The following is a 17,818-nucleotide window of genomic DNA, read 5'->3' as shown; positions in this document are numbered from 1 at the left end:
CAAGAGGTATGAGGCTCATCGAGTTAAGGAATACAACCATGGTGCCAGAGCACCTCTGATGTTACTTACAGCTGTGGCAAGTTTATGGAGCCAATATTAAGCAGTCCAAATAGCTGGCAAAGTTTTTCAAAAGATCAAATATTAGGAAGAAATCTTTTTGTTATTTTTTTTATGGAAGTCCAGGATAAGGGTTTAGTGATATAGCTAAATAGCTGAAAGAACAATTTGTTAGACTAAATATCTTTTTTCTGCCACTTTATCTTGACTCGAACCAATTTTGAAGATTTCTTTTCTTAAAACTGGTAATCAAACTGAGAGGAACGCAAAATATTGGAAGAAAAACACTGTGTACAGATATATTATCTCTGCACTAATACTTCTTGTAGCTAAATGAGGATGTTTGTTTGTGCATGTAAATGACTACCACAAAGCAAAGGGGTGATGGCAATATTTAAGTGAAAAAGGTATCTACTTAAATATTGCAGAAATTGCTGTCTTTGTTTAGTGGGATGAGACTAAACAAAGTGTTCAGTGTTTTAGAAAAATGTCATTTTTCTAAAATGAAGAAAGTATGAAGAATACTCTATTGTTGCAGAACTTACATAGCTGTGGAAACACTGAGATCTGATGCATCACCAAGAAAGATGATGTAAACTGGATAGCTGACATGCCAAGGGAAAAAAAATGCTTAAAATGGAAAACAGGAAAAAAATTTAATAAGCTAGTTATTTGTGTACATAAGGCTGACTTTCCAAGAAGAAACAAAGCAAATGGAAACAAACTGATTAAGACATCTTTGCAAACACTTTTAAAACTTACTATCAGCACCTCCACTGGGGAACAGCAATATTCAATGAATCAATGAGTTTGGAATTAAAGTCAGTATATTGATAAATTGTGGTATATATTAACTTCAGAAAAAATAGTAAAATCTTAAAGTTTCATCATTCAGTTCTGTATACATGTTCATGAAAGTCTTTATAAATCAGTAAACCTGTGAAGGCCAACATTTATGGTTAAAGATTGTAATGATACAGAAATAGATGTAAAATATTGGAAAAATGAATCAGAGCTGAACAGCTGCCAATGTCTGAAACTATCCCAGTAAAAATGCCAGTGTTATCTGTGGTTCAGCCTTAGCCCGAGGAAGACTTAATCTGAAAACAGTTCTCTTTCAATCATCCTTGTTATGTTAACACCACATGTGCTGTCTTCAGCTTACCTTGTGTAATGTTTCCTTCACAGGTCATAAACCATTGCATATCTTTCATTAAATCTCAGATTTGGTACAAGAGTTTGTAGGCCATGGCTAGGTTTCTTTTCCACAATTTTCCATCTGGCTCATTGAAAACCTGAAAAATTTCAAAAAGTCTTTAGAAGCTAACAAAACAAACTCATTTTTTCCTACATATGTTTTAAACAATATTCAAATTAATAAGTGCAATAAGGAATTGCTAAAATTTTAAGGTGATAAGCAAAACCAAAAATTTATTCACTACACTTGGAAATCAACATGATGTACTGTTTTATTTTTAACTTTATTCAAAGATAAGTTTTATGAAAGTCTTACTGTAAATTAGCATGTACTGGCACCACAAACCTGTCCAGAATAACAGAAGATAGTTGTATTTTTTATTAGTAATATGGCTGGTGCATAATTTTTACATCAAGTGTCAGCATCTCACAGCATGAGAAAATGATGTATTCAGAAAGGATATATTATAGAGTGAAGAATATTAAAGTGTTCTACTGTGGAAAAACTGTTAAGAGAAAATGTGATTTTACTGGCAGCAATGACCCATCAATCCAAGTTAAATCAAGTACATATTTAATACCACAAAACCCTTAGACTGAACACTTCTTTACATTATAACATTTAGTTTTACATGTAGCATATATTTCACCCTTATTACCAAAATCTCTTGCAGTTAAAATTCTTGGAGAGTCGAACTTCACCAAGATGAAGGTAGTTGTATAGTGTGAAGTGGAAAGGTCTGAAACCAGTTATTTGCTTATTGACTGACACAAATCCTTAGAGGAGATGGTAGAGATGGCATTGTGTGATTATCATGTCTCCCTGTGAACACTTGCAGAGCTACCTCTTTATCCTCCTTCTGTTGCAATAATGTGTCTGTTGAAAAACAACAAACAAACATGCAAAAACCACCTTGCCCTTTCCTCAAATAAAACCGCCCACCTGCAACATGACTGTGCTTAAGCTGTTTGCGTACTGAGACAACTGCCAGGGAAGCTGACCGATTGCATTTGCCTCTTTATAGTCCTTCCCATCTGCCTTTGTCCATCTGCTGTCTTGTCTATTATTTAAAGTCTTTGAAATAGTCACCAACTTTTACTTTCATGTTGGAAACAGCACAAAAAGGGCCTTGGGTTCTCTGTGACATTAATAAACATTATTACAGATAGTACACTTTCATTGTGGTGCCTTTTTTTCCTTTTAACTACATCAGTTTCTCATGGTGTGGGATTGTAGTTCATGAAGATCTTTGAAGAATTCTGTACTATCTAAATTTACAATAAAAATACCTATCTCCTGCTGATTTGGCACAAACTGTGGGTTCCAATACAATCTGACTTACAGCCAGATGGGGAAAAAATATCTGTTTTAACAATGAGCAAACATGTTTAGTTTATGGCTATTAGCTCCTGTTTTTCTCCTCAAATGGTACTGAAATCACTTAAATCACAGTTTGCAAATCTTATACATGTCTTTAAAAACTGGCAATAAATCTAAGAAGTTTCTAGAATAAATTTCCAAACTTGCATTGTGGAATTGTAAAAGAAAAGATCTCTTTCAAGGTCAGGCCTCTCTTGTTGAACCTGAAGGCTGACTAAGCTGAGCAGAGTCTCTCTGACCTCAATGGAAATACCATGTTTTGCTCTGCTTGTGCTGAGTGTTGGGAGTGGTATGGAAAAGCATGCCACTTTTTCAGTGGAGAGCATCTTTGAGTGAGGGAAAAAGTGCTTTCAATGACTGTTCCACTTGCAAAGAACAGCTTGCTGAATGTCATCTTGCACTTAGATTCACTGAAGCTGTCTATTCAAAGCAGCATGCAACTGTGATCCTTGACTCTAAATCTGGGCTAGTGCAATCAATCCCTTTCCCTCAAGTTAATGAACAGATCTACGTCAATTTTAATGTCAATTTAATCAGACTGCAAGCTCTTCAGGCAGAGTAACTGAATTTTCTGTGGTGTGCAGCATCCAGCCTGCTGTCAAAGGTTTCATTCAGGATGATAACAGTCGTTACAAAAAAGCTGGAAACTAAGTAGAGAAATTTAGAATTTTAATGATAACTTCTGTCATAAGGCTGTTGTCTAAGTGAAATATTAGGTTAAAACAAAATATAACAAGTATCAACCAATATTTATGGGTTCTTCAGGTGTCTTTCACTCATCACTGTCTATTAATGAAGTCTTCTGATTCGTCAGTAAGAGAGTAATGCTATTTTGCTATTTACTGTTTTCATATTCTCTGTTGTTTCCATAGCAAAGGACTAAATTTGGGAGAAAATTATTTTTGTGTTGTCAATTTCTGTCTTTATAGCTATATCTTATTTCTGCCATATCCAGTAATAGTGAGAATTGGTGACAAAGTGCAGCATTATTACTTGGACAATTATCACTAGGTTTTACAGCTTCTTAATGTGGTGTGGAGTAATTTTTTTGTTGCTTTTTCTTTTTTTTTACAAGCACTCCTATTGAAAAACAATGACATTAGTTGCAAAGTTATTTACTCTATGAGGTGCTGCAATAGGTTAATTTACCTTTTGTACAATGATCTGTTTTATCAAGAGCCTTTCAGACACATGGGTGTACTGCTCAAGAGAAGTGTTGTGCTAATAGGTCTATGAAAGTGACATCTGTCTGCACCATTGGAAAAGTGTCTAGTATAGATGCACTGCCACCTGCCTTTTTCTACAGAAACTGTCACAGTCATTCCATTTCAAGCCTATTTGTGAGTTAAGTTCTAACCTTCTATGGCCCAATTCAATCTCTATGTTCTGGTGAGACTGATAATTAACTTTTCAGTTGTCATAACAGGCTTCACATTGGACAACTCTGAAAAGAAGTAAAAATAGTGGATGTTACACTTCTCCTGCACAAGAGATAAAATATTTTATTTTCATTTGACATATTCTGGAATTGATGTTTTGGTTTTTTTTTAAAAAAAAGATGACTTACATTTTTATCTTGAAAAATTAGCCTTGAGGAAAAAAATCCAGCTATTTTCCTCCATTTTTTCCCCCACAATTAAATGAAGAGAAAAATACTGTCATTGGGAAGTAAATGCAGATGATTTGTGTATTTGAGGTAGCATATATATTAGATGAGAGACCTTTCAGGGTAGTGAAATAGTGAAGAGGGCTCTAAGTTCTTGTCAGAGCCCTAGCACAGAGGCAATTAACAAACCCAACCATTGATCAAACCTCTCTCTCTTCATTACTGAGACGCTCTTACATGTACTGTGGATTTCCCAGCAGTGACAGGAGAAAATTAAAATTTGCATTCAGCTGCTTACAGTGTCAGGAGCTTTATTCTTCTAGGAATTACGCTTCAGGTGGAGGACTTAAATTCACAAAGAAGCAAAGATTGTCTAGAAGAAAGCATCTTCTGGAACACTCTAACCCTTTCAGGGCTGAAACACCCAGAAGGGATTTTAGCTTTTGGAGAACAGAACAAGGGTACAAGATCTGAAAAGCAGATTGACAAGATTTCTGTCCATCTTTTACTCATGAAAGACATGAAAACACCTGCTTACAGCAATTGAATTTAATCATGTGTTTTAAGCTAGTCACTAAGCCTACATACTCAATTAGTGAAGACAATGACTAGCTTTTCTGCCTCATCAAAAAGCTAGGCAGAAGTTTTGCTTGGTAAATTTAAATAAAAACTGAAAAGAAGGATGGAAACTACTTGATGACTTTAATTTGACTTTCAAAATCATCCAAATCCCTAGTACCAGTTATTCTCTCATTCTCGCAAACACCATTTTCCTATCTTAAGACGTTTTTCAACAAAAGTAGTATCATTTCAGAGAAAACCTAACATTTCCAGACCTGAAATACAAGGTTGAATTTCCTTCATTTTATGTGGTTTTGATGGTAGTCAGTCTGTCTAGTCTTCTAAATACAACTTTTTATTAAGCTTTGAAGATTTTTATTTAACTCGATAAAAAATCACTTCATTATTACCATTTTCAAAAGCACGAGTTATTCTTATATCTCTGTCATTATAGTCATGTTCTTTGCATAATAAAGCTATAAATATATTTTAAAATAAAACTTAAGACCATAAAATCGCATGGAACTTGGAGACCAATCACCAAAACTCTGTGTCAGTCTAAGCAGAACTTAGCCAATAATGACATGGAGGAAAACACCTATGTGTATATATCAGTTATGGTTTTAATGTACAGACTGCTACAGAATACAAAGTGCAGTGGAAGCTACACTTCATATGGAAACATGGCAAGCAGCCATTACAGACAGGAGGGAAGAATTTTACTCACTGAAGGAAAGTATTGTCTACTAGCTAGTTATATATAGTCAGCAACTCCTTGGCTAACAAAGCAATATATACATATTGAGGAAGGGAAAATAATTCTGGTTTTCATTAAGAAGAATGGCCTGATTGTCTTCTGCGTAAGCATGGATTAACATAAGTTTTGGAGCAAAAGAATATGTCTGTCTGGACGTCCTTGAAGAATGGAAAGGGAGGAGAGCTAACACTCCAGCAAAGGATAGAAAAGTGAGTAAGTGGAGATGTAAGCCTACCTGAAGGTGTTTCTCTGTTGGAAGCTAAAAGAATTTGTAATGGACAAGATTTCATATGGAAGCTACTCAGCAGAGGCAATATCTGAGACACATGGCAAAGACTGAAAGCCCAAATGATAACCTCTCAAAACACCATATTATGTGAGTAAGGGAGAAAACCTTACTTTAAGTATGCTAGGCAAGGTTTTAGTTCTCTTCTGTGTATATATCTTACTATAATGATTTGTAAGTGTACTGGTTTCAGATGTCGTGAATAAATGCTTCCATTTGTACACGACCATTAATGAGTGTGTTTTAATGTAACTGGAAGAGCACAATACTGCTCACCCAAAAATATCTATACACTGATATACTTCAGTAAAATCCTGCCTCCTTAGTACATACTCCTATACTCAAGAGAGAAACAGAACAGGCTACATTTCAGTCACAACCATCAGATGAGGGGCTAGCACCACAGACATGAGGAGAGAAGTATGGTTAAATGTGAGACTTGCAGGGAAAATGTCACAGTATCATTACTAGTTTCCATTGCATTAAAGACTGAAAGAATATTTTTAAAAATAGAACAAAATGCACCACAAGCTGCTCAGTAACTGGAGCAAAAACGATATAGGAGATAAGGCATAAATGTGTTATGAAGTCTACAATATCATCTTTGAATGCAACAGGATATTTCCAAAAGCTTTAAAATGCTTCCCTCAGGGGTTCTTTCCTTTTTGAATAGTGGAATGATATGAATTCCAAAGGCAGGAAATTTTGTAAAGGGAGGAAAGATGAGGTTTCACTAAAAAACAAAAAGGGAAAATAGCTGCATTTAGCTGACATTTAACCTTCATATTTATCTGCATTATGAGAGTCCATAATCTGGAATGATTCTTCCATCGTCGTATTCTGACTTTACTTCTGCTCTGCTTCAAAAGGTAAGCTTTAACATAGATCTCTGATGCTCAGAAACAAAAAGAATATATTAGTATATATTAGTTATTATAAATTGTTCTTATAATCATTATAATTGTTATGATACTGCTTGCAAGATCCCACCAAGACTATATTTGCCTGTCCTAACAGCAGAGTCAAAAAACACAGTGAAAGCAATTGTTCTGAGGAAAAACTAGTTTAGGTGGACAAGCCAAATTAATACATAGATGGGTATAAAGACAGATTAAATTATTTGCTTAAATCTACAAGTCTTATCTGTGACAGTGTCTACAGAAAACACATTTTACTGAAGCAAAACTGTCAGATCTAAGTCTATCAAGCTTTGGAAATGTTTGGTCACACATCTGAAAACCACAGCTAATCCCATCTAAATTCCACAAATAAAAAACTACACAAAAGCTATTTGGGGAAAAAGTAAAGCCATTAAACACACCAAGCTCATCTGTTTTATGTGTTTAATTAGACTGTTTCTCCATTAATCAATAGTTCCCTTCAGCCTAGTGATATCTGTTCCTAGATCTTGAAAAATTGTAATATTCTGTACAGCATCATCTGTGAATAAAATGACTCTCTGTAAGTAGATTGTCTCTGAGGGACATGGTCAGTGGTGAAGAGAAAGCATCATTCTTGGCAGAATCCCGATGTGTTGGCTGATGCCTCAAATCTGGAGGAAGGCACCATGGTGCACTGTGGCTAAAGTGCAAAAAGAAAGTTGAGCAAGTCTGTGTGGGTAGGGAACATTAGCCATTCCTCAGAAGTATATTAAAAAAAAACAAAAACAAGACAATTGCTAGATTTCCCAAATATTATCTGAATATACATCGTTTGAAACACCCAATTCTGAGGGAGAAACCCCTATACAGGGTTTAACATATAGCACATTAAACTGTGAACTTTATATGAGCAAAGCATATAGTGAAATCAAACAAGGTTTAAAAAAATGTTTCCCTGCTTAATTTTGAACAATATGCAGTGGGGATAGAGTAAAGTTGCATTTCACCAAAAGCAGTCAAGACCTAGCATCTTAGTAGTATGGACATCCATAAAGATGAAGTACAAGGCATGGAGATGCCATCAATAATAGAATAGCTTGCTCCATTCTTTACACTTTGTGAACTGGAAAATACGATATACTGCATTTCTGCGTGCTACTTGGATGAAGAACTCTAGTCTCCTAGTGGAGAGCAGTTGCTGAGAAACACAGTGGAATTTCTTTCTTAAACTTCCAGTACTGCTGACAGAGAGTGAGAGGAAAAGTGAAGAAATAAATGATAGAGAAGCTCTATTTCAGGTTTTGTTTTAAAAAAGACATTTGCCCCTCACAAATTATGTACTCTCTACCATCTGGCATATGGCAATATATAACACCTGTTTGAGTCTTCAAAGCACATCAATAGGAAAAAAAATGTTGTTGGTCAATACTGATTAAGTGGACGTGCATAATCCTAATCTTATTTGTTTTTCTTTCTGTAGTCAACACATTATCACTATTGCATCCATTGGCATCCGACTGTGGCAGGTTACCAAAGCTCTAGCCAATCCCTCTGTAGAAGATTTGGGAACGAATCATCACTCTGACACTTTAGGAAGTTTTTCCAATACACTGTTTTGAAGCATGTGATGACTACACTGAGAGTCGCAATCTGCTCTGGTAAATTAAGAATTCCTCTTAGATGTGTGATAACAAGTTCAGCCTCAGAAATCCAAAAAATGACCTCATTAATGAAACTCAAATCAATATAACATACGCACACAATGGAGCATGGAGGAGGCCAAGTTCAAGAATGCTCACCTTGTCTCAATTATTTACACTTTTCTGCTGTTGGCTCTAACACACAGTGAGTTGTAAGAATAACCTTAAAGAAGATTGCCTGTACCAGCAGGAATGTCACATACTGGCCAACTCTCTTCTTCCTCCAGAAATTCATCCATGATTTAATATATCCCTTTCACTCCAATAGGTTCTTCTGGAGCAGTAAAGGAAATGTTATTCCACCACATGCCACAGGTCCCACGTTTCAGTCAGTGCTCTGCAGCTGTTGCTCGGCAGCATATGTGTCCATCTCTTCACTGGAATTATCTGTAGATGAATATCCTCTGCAATGCAAATAGCTTCTTGGTCTTGCTTACACCCATAGTGTTTTTGTCTTGGTATGTAAGAAGCTGAATCAATACCTTTGTTTTTAACATCAATGTCATGGTCTAATGCCATGAGCCCCACCAGCCTGGCCTCAGAAAAACAGCATGAAAACTTGAGCTGCTTTTTTTGAACAGAGGGTTGAGTATGTATTTTCCGAAACTCAGTTCTTCACAAAAGAAATGTATCCACAACACTTTACTCTTCTAGTTTTTACCTGCTCATTTTCTACACTAAAGACCTTGCTTGTTTGTGATGCAGCAATTTAAGGGGTAGGATGGAGAGAAAGCACTGGCTGTAATGGATAGCAGGGAAAGAAAGGACCCTGAGTGATACATTGCAGCACAAAATGTTCTGCACCTCCTGTCTCAAACAAGAAAAGCAAAATCCTTTCCAAATGGAAGAAATTAAATGATGCTAAAGTGAAGACCATCCAGGCTCATAAGTTGTCCTTTCCTTTGATAAAAGAGTACTGCTCAGTAAAGGACATTTAATTCTCCCTCTAATGTTTTTTTCATTAACCAAACACACTCCTGGTTCCCATTAATTATATGTGTCCTGAAATACTTGCTGGTAGTTGCAGTCACTCAGAGATGAGCAATACAAACCAGAATATTAATAACCTTCTCATAAAAAAGGTCTTGCCAAAATACATTTAAATTAATGGATCTAAGATATCATTTTTCTTCTAATGAGAATCATTAAACATGAGATTGAATTTTAGCAACATCTGAAAAAGCGTTGCAGTTTAGTGGTTTCAAAGCCTAAGCAGCAGCTTGAGCAGTTACACCACAGTGAAGAAAAAATGTATGAGGAAAAAGTCATTAAAAAGGTTAAACTAAGTATTTCACAAACAAGTTAAAACTACAGGTAAAACTGATAAATATTCTTGTTTTGGCATTACCAATTAAAATACATTTAAATGATCCAAGTGTATATATGAATGAAAGCATGGCTAAACACAGCAAAGTTTCTAGCTAGATTCTAATATTTTGTTGTTTCTTTTAGCTGACAGCTGTAATGTGACTCCATAAAATTCACAGAATGCACAATAATTACCAGAAAATCAACTTAGCACTTAGTAATGTGCTGGATCAGCTACCATTGCTGCTATTTTTCTGTATTTTCTGTTACCCACCGGCATATATTTCAGTGGAAGTTGCAACCATTTTTACAATACAATGCAAATTGTATTGCAAACTTTACAATAGGTGGGATAGTCTATCTTGATGAAGGTCTTGTTGCAACATTGATAGTTACCTGACATGGTAGTTTAGGTGCACCAGACTCTAAATGTAGCAGTTTTTTAAGCAGCTGCTTAACTTTCTGAGTTCATGCTGCTTGTATAAATAATCCTTTTCTGAATCCAAAATACAAACTCAATTTTCCATACACATAATATTTACCATCTGTGAGGAAGTTTCACAGTTCAAAAAGTAACATCTTTGTGCATATTAGATTTTAAGGTTTTGAAAATTAGTAATAAAATAAAGGCAGCTTTTTTACAACTACAGTGCTAAAAGTTATTATCTGTCCTATTTAATTCCCAAGGTTTAGAGGGCCAAAAAAATATGACAATGAGCCTTTCCTGAACAAAGAGTCTCTGTAAATTGAATACTCCCATTTTTCAGCATTTTGGCTTTGTTACTACAAGAACATGGGGGATAGTTCTGTGTGGGTTTCACGTTCAACTTTACACTGAGGTAACTAGAGCCATGCCAATGACATGCAGTGATGAATAGAAACAAGTTATGTTACTTAGGAGGAATATGAACTATTAGTGTTGATACTTAGCGATGGAAAATCCTATTCAAATTTGTGAATACAAAGAGTCTTCTCATGGAGCAAATTATTACTAAATCTGTCATGTGAGATATTGCAGCTAGAGCACAGTCTGAAATCAGATCCAGAGGTCCTGGCTGTCATTTTCTAGTACATTAATTAATACATTGATCTTCCTTCTGAAGCCCTAATGAGGCCCAGCTTCCTCCGCCCACACGGAGGGAGAATCTTTAATATGACTTAATTGCTAACAGAAGTGTGAGTCAGTGCATTCATTATCCTTAATGTCAGTCATTTCTGCAGAGCAGGAAATTAAGACAACCATAGCAAAAAAGAGGACCCTCTGGACAGAATCGCCCAGAGGCATATTGGTCTTTTCCCCAACAGTTGAATGATTTCAAATCATGAATTATGAAGACAATATCATTTTGCTACAATAATCTTTAGCAATTGTTTTCTATCAGAGTTATACCTAAGGGAAATGGTAGGTTTTCTCCTAGACATCTGTGTTCCATTAGCAGATATAACTCCAAAGAGTTTGTATAATTCCTATGAAAGGTTGAGAAAGCCCATTTTAGGTTGAGAAACACAAGTGAAAACCTCACAAGTCTCTGGTCTGTCAAGGAAGTACATTTGTTTCATGGATTTTTTTTTTTTTTTAAGATTAAAAGTGATGGGCAATATTCTTCTACTACATAAGTACTGCAGTGTTAAATGTCTGCAATGCCAGATGACTTGAAAAAGACTAGTTCACAATGTTATTAAGCACTACTGGAGTATTAGGTCCCTGAGTTCTTCTACTCTCTGTGCTGCACTAAATATCATCTCTGTGACATCCAGTACCAGCATGCCTTACCTGGACCTAGTCTTCCATCCAACACCCACTGAACCCTTTCTCTAAAGGTTTAAACTGTTTGATGATATTTGGTGACATATGCTGACAGATCGTTAAACATTAAAATGCTGTTACACACCTCCTATCTTAAAAGGTGCATCTGAACTTAATGCAGGTGATAGTATTTTTTACTATTATTCCCCAGTTCTGATCTATGTACAGGTAATGTCTTTTTATGTCTTATTTGTCGTATTAACTCTATACTGCAGAAATGTTGTTCTAAAAGCTTAATTTTCTCATGATTTTTTTATGCTGCTTATAAATGTAGCACTATGGTGTTTCCTAACTCTCACGTGATAGAAAGAGATTATATTCTCTCCCTTTCATGAAGAACATGTGGCCAGAAATTAAAGACATGTTTCTGTTACTTTAGATACCCATTCTGAAATGTCTACTGCTTGGTTTCAAAGTATCTAATAAATACTCGAGTGTCATATTTTGAATGTAGAAAGTACAGGTCTCCTTGGCGTAGCTTGTAGTTTTAGAGCAGAGACATAGGAGAATTCAATTTATCCCATAACGTTTGATGTCCTCTCTTAGTAAAATTATGCTTCAATGAGCAAATATAGTGTGATAATATAATCTGTCATACTATGTAACTAGCACACTGTATGCCCCCTAAAAAAGCAGTCAAGATTGGTATGACCTTCTGTCAAAATTGCAAGAATGGCAGTGATAGCTACGAGAGAATTTCATGGCCCAGGTGCCAGTTTCCTACCCAAACTCTGAGGTCACCACTGCTTCTTCTGTCACTCCACACCAAAGTATAATTCTGCTTTTGTACATTTCACTTCAGGGCAGATATGATTGGAGATTACCCTCACAGAATTTTCCGCAGCTTTTTCTGATACTGTTAGTAAGAAAGCTCAACGTTTTCATGATCTCAGTCTCAGACAGCTTAACAGCTTAACAGACTAAGCCCTCTGAAAAAACTATAACCTGTTATGAAAACAAGGGGTGGGAAGTTTTAGCCTGGACATCTTAAATTTCTAAAAGTGAGAAAAAGCTATAATAAAGATTGCAGATAGGCCTAAAAGGACAAGTTGCAGGCCTTTTCCGTTTGCATTTTGGTGTTGCAGTAATTACATTAGTTTGCACATGTGCCATCACAGCGTAAAACAGCATGAACTTAAAATTATTTTCTTATTCTTCTAATGGAGATTTTCTAAGTTTGAAGATACAAACACATTTTCATACTTGGTTCTACCACATTAAGTTTTAAGCCCCTCTGTCCTACAGCATTTACATTTAAGCAAACAGTTCTTCTGCAAGACAGTCCCTTGTAAGTTTTTTTCTGTCCTCCTAACAATGTATTCTTGGGATTCACCATTTACATAGATTTGAGATTATGTCAGAAGGAACTGTCAACAAGATAAGGAGTAAGGTAGCCAGAGTGATTCCAGCATCAGCTACATGAATGTCATCCAGCCAGGGGTTTTGATAGTGAAGATGCAGAAATGTAGGTTAGCTGTTAGTATGCATGGTATGGCCATTGCTGTGCAGCCCTCCCAACTGGGACAAGGCTACCTCTTACCCTATAACCTGTGTTAAATTTAGATTGCAACTTTTATCCCCAATGTAGAGCAGAACTGTAAGTACATAGCCTGTGTATTGATAGGCTTCTAAATTGGAAGTTTGCCTTAATGCTTTGTTATGAAAGAAAAAAATTCTCCTTATTCCAGAAGACTGTTTATACTGCTGAAATGGGAGACTAGATTACTGTAACTGCAGTCATGCACATCAGGGATAGCAGCTACAAACTGCTTTTAGGACAGTTACAGTTTGAACTATATTGTGGATGGTTTATGACACAAATCTTGCAACATTTTGGGGACCTTAAGTACAGCACAATACAAAACCAGACAAATATCATTCACTTATTCAGACACGGAAAGTAACAGTGACCTTTTTGCTCTTAGGATAAATTTTCACTTGTGTCAAAAATCAGAGAACAGCTATCTAACACATACACGACAAATGATGTTACCTTAGCGTAGTACATTTGCATTTTAAAGCAAGTACCGTACTATTTTGTATTGTCCGCACCTAGCAGACTCCGAATTTTGAAGAAAGACCTGTCTACCCTTAAATTGTGTGTGTGTGAACATACAAAATAGGATTTGTGGATTGAATCTAGTCGGACATCCAGGCCTGGTATATTCTATAATTGCCTCTCAAATAAATCAACATTTTCTTCCACCAATCTTTTTATGCTGGTAGCATAGAAGATAACTCATTTAAATCAGCATGAACTGAAGCATGTTCAGACTGGTTCTTCACTGTTGTAGTGTAGCTGCTTCTCATATTCTCAAGTTCTAACCATTACATCTGATTAGAAAATCATATCCTCACTGATAAATATGTTAAAAAAACATAAACAAAGAAATGAAGAAAATAGTTTGGCTTCCCACATGTATTATTCATCTTCCCATTGAATGTAGAAAGAGTTCTTTCACTTCTGAAATGTGAAACATAAACCTCTGAAATTCCTTTTGCTTTTAGCTGTGGAAAATACTCCTTTCTCTAGAATGTTGTAAATCAGTGACCTGGTCAGCATCCATTTTGCTCATAAAGTAATTTACTGATAACCCTTTTAAGAGAACTGAAAGTATCATAAAGTGCATTTCTTGGTACTGCAGAGGATGGTTGCAGTTATGCTACCAAACGTCACAGTATTTTAACTGCTTACAGAGAACTTGAACTACTTACTGTGAAACTGCTTTACTTAGCAGTTTTATGCTACTTCATTTTCCTTTTGATTTGCTCAATGCATTTAATCTACATTTTTAAAATGTTTGTTGGTGAATTTTCAAATTTCAGTGCAATTAATTTCTTTCCTTGCCTTGATGGTTTCACATCTAACTGTACATCTGTCTCACTATGTATTGACCTAAAGACTAATTTTCAAGACTAAGCCTGAAAGGGACTACTACAACCACAGGGTTTTACCTTCTGCATAAGATTCAGCCCATAGATTTAGTTCTACCACTTTAAAATAGTTAAAATTAAAATCTGTCCACATATGTTTCTACAAGCCTGACTTCAATGTATAAAGACTTAATACAATGAGAAAGTTTCTTCTTAGTTTCAGTTAAACCAACCTTTAATGAACAAATATCTTAACAGTTAAACCGAGTTAATCAAGCTAAAAATATCTATTCTAATTTAAATTTCTGAAAGTAATGCAAGTTGCAAAAAGTCACACTGAAAAGCCATTATTGTATGGAATAGTCTTAAGTCTTCTGTTTTTCTTCACTGTTTTTGAATCTTTAGACAGGTTTAGATTGGGTAGTCAAAATATGTTTATAGAGCAGTAGATCTACTCAGTTTGTATTGCAGATATTTTCCTTCTCTACAGGTTTTCTTGGTACCTTCACTGCCTGGTAGATACACAGTATGTTTTATGACTTTGTTAAATAATCTTTCTGACAGTGCTAATGGCTATTTCCAACACACAATTGCATCTGAAATAAACCTGTGACAGCAAATCCACAATTTTTATGTTTCCAAAATGACTGTCACAAATAGTGCACCAAAGAAAAGTCAATTTTCCCTGTGCTCAGAAGCCATGCAGTGATTTGGTTCAAGGACAAAAGGTGAAGGTAAGGACAAAGGCAAGACTCAGCTGCTTCTATACCATTGAACTCTGAACTAGCACTGCAAGACTGAAATAATAGCTGGAGATATTGGCAAGAAAGTAAGACTTGGTATTCTACATGTAACATGTTTTATGTTAAAATGAATTAAAATATTTTGGAAAGTAACAGATATGTGTCCAAACTTCTGTTCATTCTTTCAGCCATAAAACCTGATGTAGTTTCTCCAGACAGAACAAGCCTGGCATGAAATACTTTAAAGCTTCTTGTTATGGGACTAGATAGGAATCTTTCAAAGTTTGGACTAACTGAAACAATGCAGTCTCCTTCAATCTTTCTGTTTGCCTGCTGTTATACAACAGCCTTATTATGCAGGAACTGTTAATCTCACTGCATCGTGTCTGAAATTACATGTCACTTCCAATGTATTGGGTTTGTGTGTCAGTGCTTTGGTAACAGGAGCTACAGCGGTGGCATCTGTAAGAAGCTGCCAGAAGCTTTCCCTGTATCTGACAGAGCCAGTGCCAATTGGCACCAAGATGGACCCATTGCTGACCAAGTCCAAGTCTACCAGTGATGGTGGTAGTGCCTCTGGGATAGCCTAATTAAGAAGGGGAAAAAAGTCCGTGCAATGGCAATAACCAGAGGGAGCAATAGCTCTGCACACAAAGATCAGTGAAGGAGGGGAGGAGGTGCTTCAAGTACTGAGCAGAGATTAACCTGCAGCCCATGATGCAGCCCATGGTGAGGCCCTGCCCCTGCAGCCATGGAGGCCATGGGGGAGCAGAGACCCACCTGCAGCCCAGGGATGATCACATGTCAATGTGGGTGGATATCCAAAGGAGGTTATGACCCTGTGGGTCATACATTGAAGCAAGCCCTTGGCAAGACTTGTGGACCTGTGGAGAGAGAAGCCCACATCAGATCACGTTTGCTGGCAGTGCTTGTGAACCCGTGGGGGACCTGAACCAGAGCAGTCTGTTTGGGAAGGACTGCACTCCATGGAAGGGACCCATATTGGAGCAGTTTGTGAAGAAACTGCAGCCTATGGGAGGGACTCCACAGTGAAACAAGGAAAAAGTGTCAGGAGTCCTCCTCCTGAGGATGAACAAGCAGCAGACACGTCTGATGCACTGACCACAATCCCCATTCTCTGTCACTCTGTGCTGTGCAGGAGGAGGAGGAGGCAGATAAAATTTGGAGCCCAGGAAGAAGGGATAGGTGTGAGGAAGGTGTTTTAAGACTTGATTTTATTTCTTATTATCCTACTTTGATTTGATTGATAATAAATTCTATGACAAGATAACCCCTTTAGTGGATGAGAAAAAGGCTGTGGATGTTGTCTTCCTGGACTTTAGTAGGGCCTTTGACATAGTTTCCCACAGCATCCTTCTGGAGAAACTGACTGCCCATGGCTTGGATGGACCTACGCCAAGATGGGTGGAAAAATGGCTGGATGGCCAGGCACAGGGAATCGTAGTGAATGGTGTTAAATCTGGTTGGTGGCCAGTTACCTGTGGTATTCCCCAGAGCTGAGTACTGGGGCCTGTTTGTTTAAAATGTCTATCAATGACCTTGATGATGGGATTGATTGTACCCTCAGTAAATTTGCTGATGACACCAAGCTGGAAGGGTGCTTGAGGGCAGGAAGGCTCTTCAGAGGGACCTGGACAGGCTGGATGGATAGGCTGAGGCTAACTCCATGAGGTTCAACAAGGCCAAGTGCCAGGTCCCGCATTAGGGCCACAACAACTCCATGCCACACTACAGGCTTTGGGATGTGTATCTGGAAAGTTGTCCTGCAGAAAAGGACCTGGGGGTATTAATCAACATCCAGCTGAATATGACCCAGCAATGTGCCCATGTGTCCAAGAAGGCCAATGGCATCCTGGCTTGTATCAGAAATAGTGTGACCAGCAGAGACATGGAAGTGATTATCACCTTGTACTTGGTGCTGGTGAGGCTGCACCTCAAATACTGTGTCCAGTCTGGGCCCCTCACTACAATAAGGACATTGAGAAGCTGGAGTGTGTCCAGAAATAGGCAATGAAGCTGTTGAAGGGTTTAGAAAACAAGTTTTATAAGGAGTGGTTGAGGGAGCTGGGGATGTTTAGCCTGGAGAAGAGGAGGCTGAGAGGAAATATGATCACTCTCTACAGCTACCTGAAAGGGAAGTTGTAGTGAGATGGGGATTGATCTCTTCTCTCCAGTAATTAATGATAGGACATGAGGAAATGGGTTTAAGTTGCACCAAGGGAGGTTTAGATTAGACATTAGGAACAACTTTTTCACCAAGAGGATTATTAAGCATTGGAATGGGCTGCCCAGGGAGGTGGTGAAGTCACCATCCCTAGAGATATCCAAAAGGCACCTAGATGAGGTGTTGAGGGATATGATTGAGTTTATTGATGAGTCTGTTAGTATTAGGTTAATGTCTGGACTTGATGATAAAGGTCTTTTTCAACTGTAATGATTCTATAATTCTGTGAAATTAACTTTCCCCAAGTCAACACTTTTTTGCTCATGATAGTAATTGTTGAGTGATCTTTCTTTCTTCTTATCTTGATCCACCAGCCTTTTGTTACATTTTCTTTCCCCCATCCAACTGAGAAGGAGATGTGACAGAGCAGCTTTAGTGGGCACCTGTTGTCCAGCCAGGGTCAACCCAGCACATA

The sequence above is a fragment of the Colius striatus genome, chromosome 4, assembly GCF_028858725.1.
Source record: "Colius striatus isolate bColStr4 chromosome 4, bColStr4.1.hap1, whole genome shotgun sequence".
Classification (NCBI taxonomy): Eukaryota; Metazoa; Chordata; class Aves; order Coliiformes; family Coliidae; genus Colius; species Colius striatus.
This window is presented reverse-complemented; position numbering follows the sequence as displayed.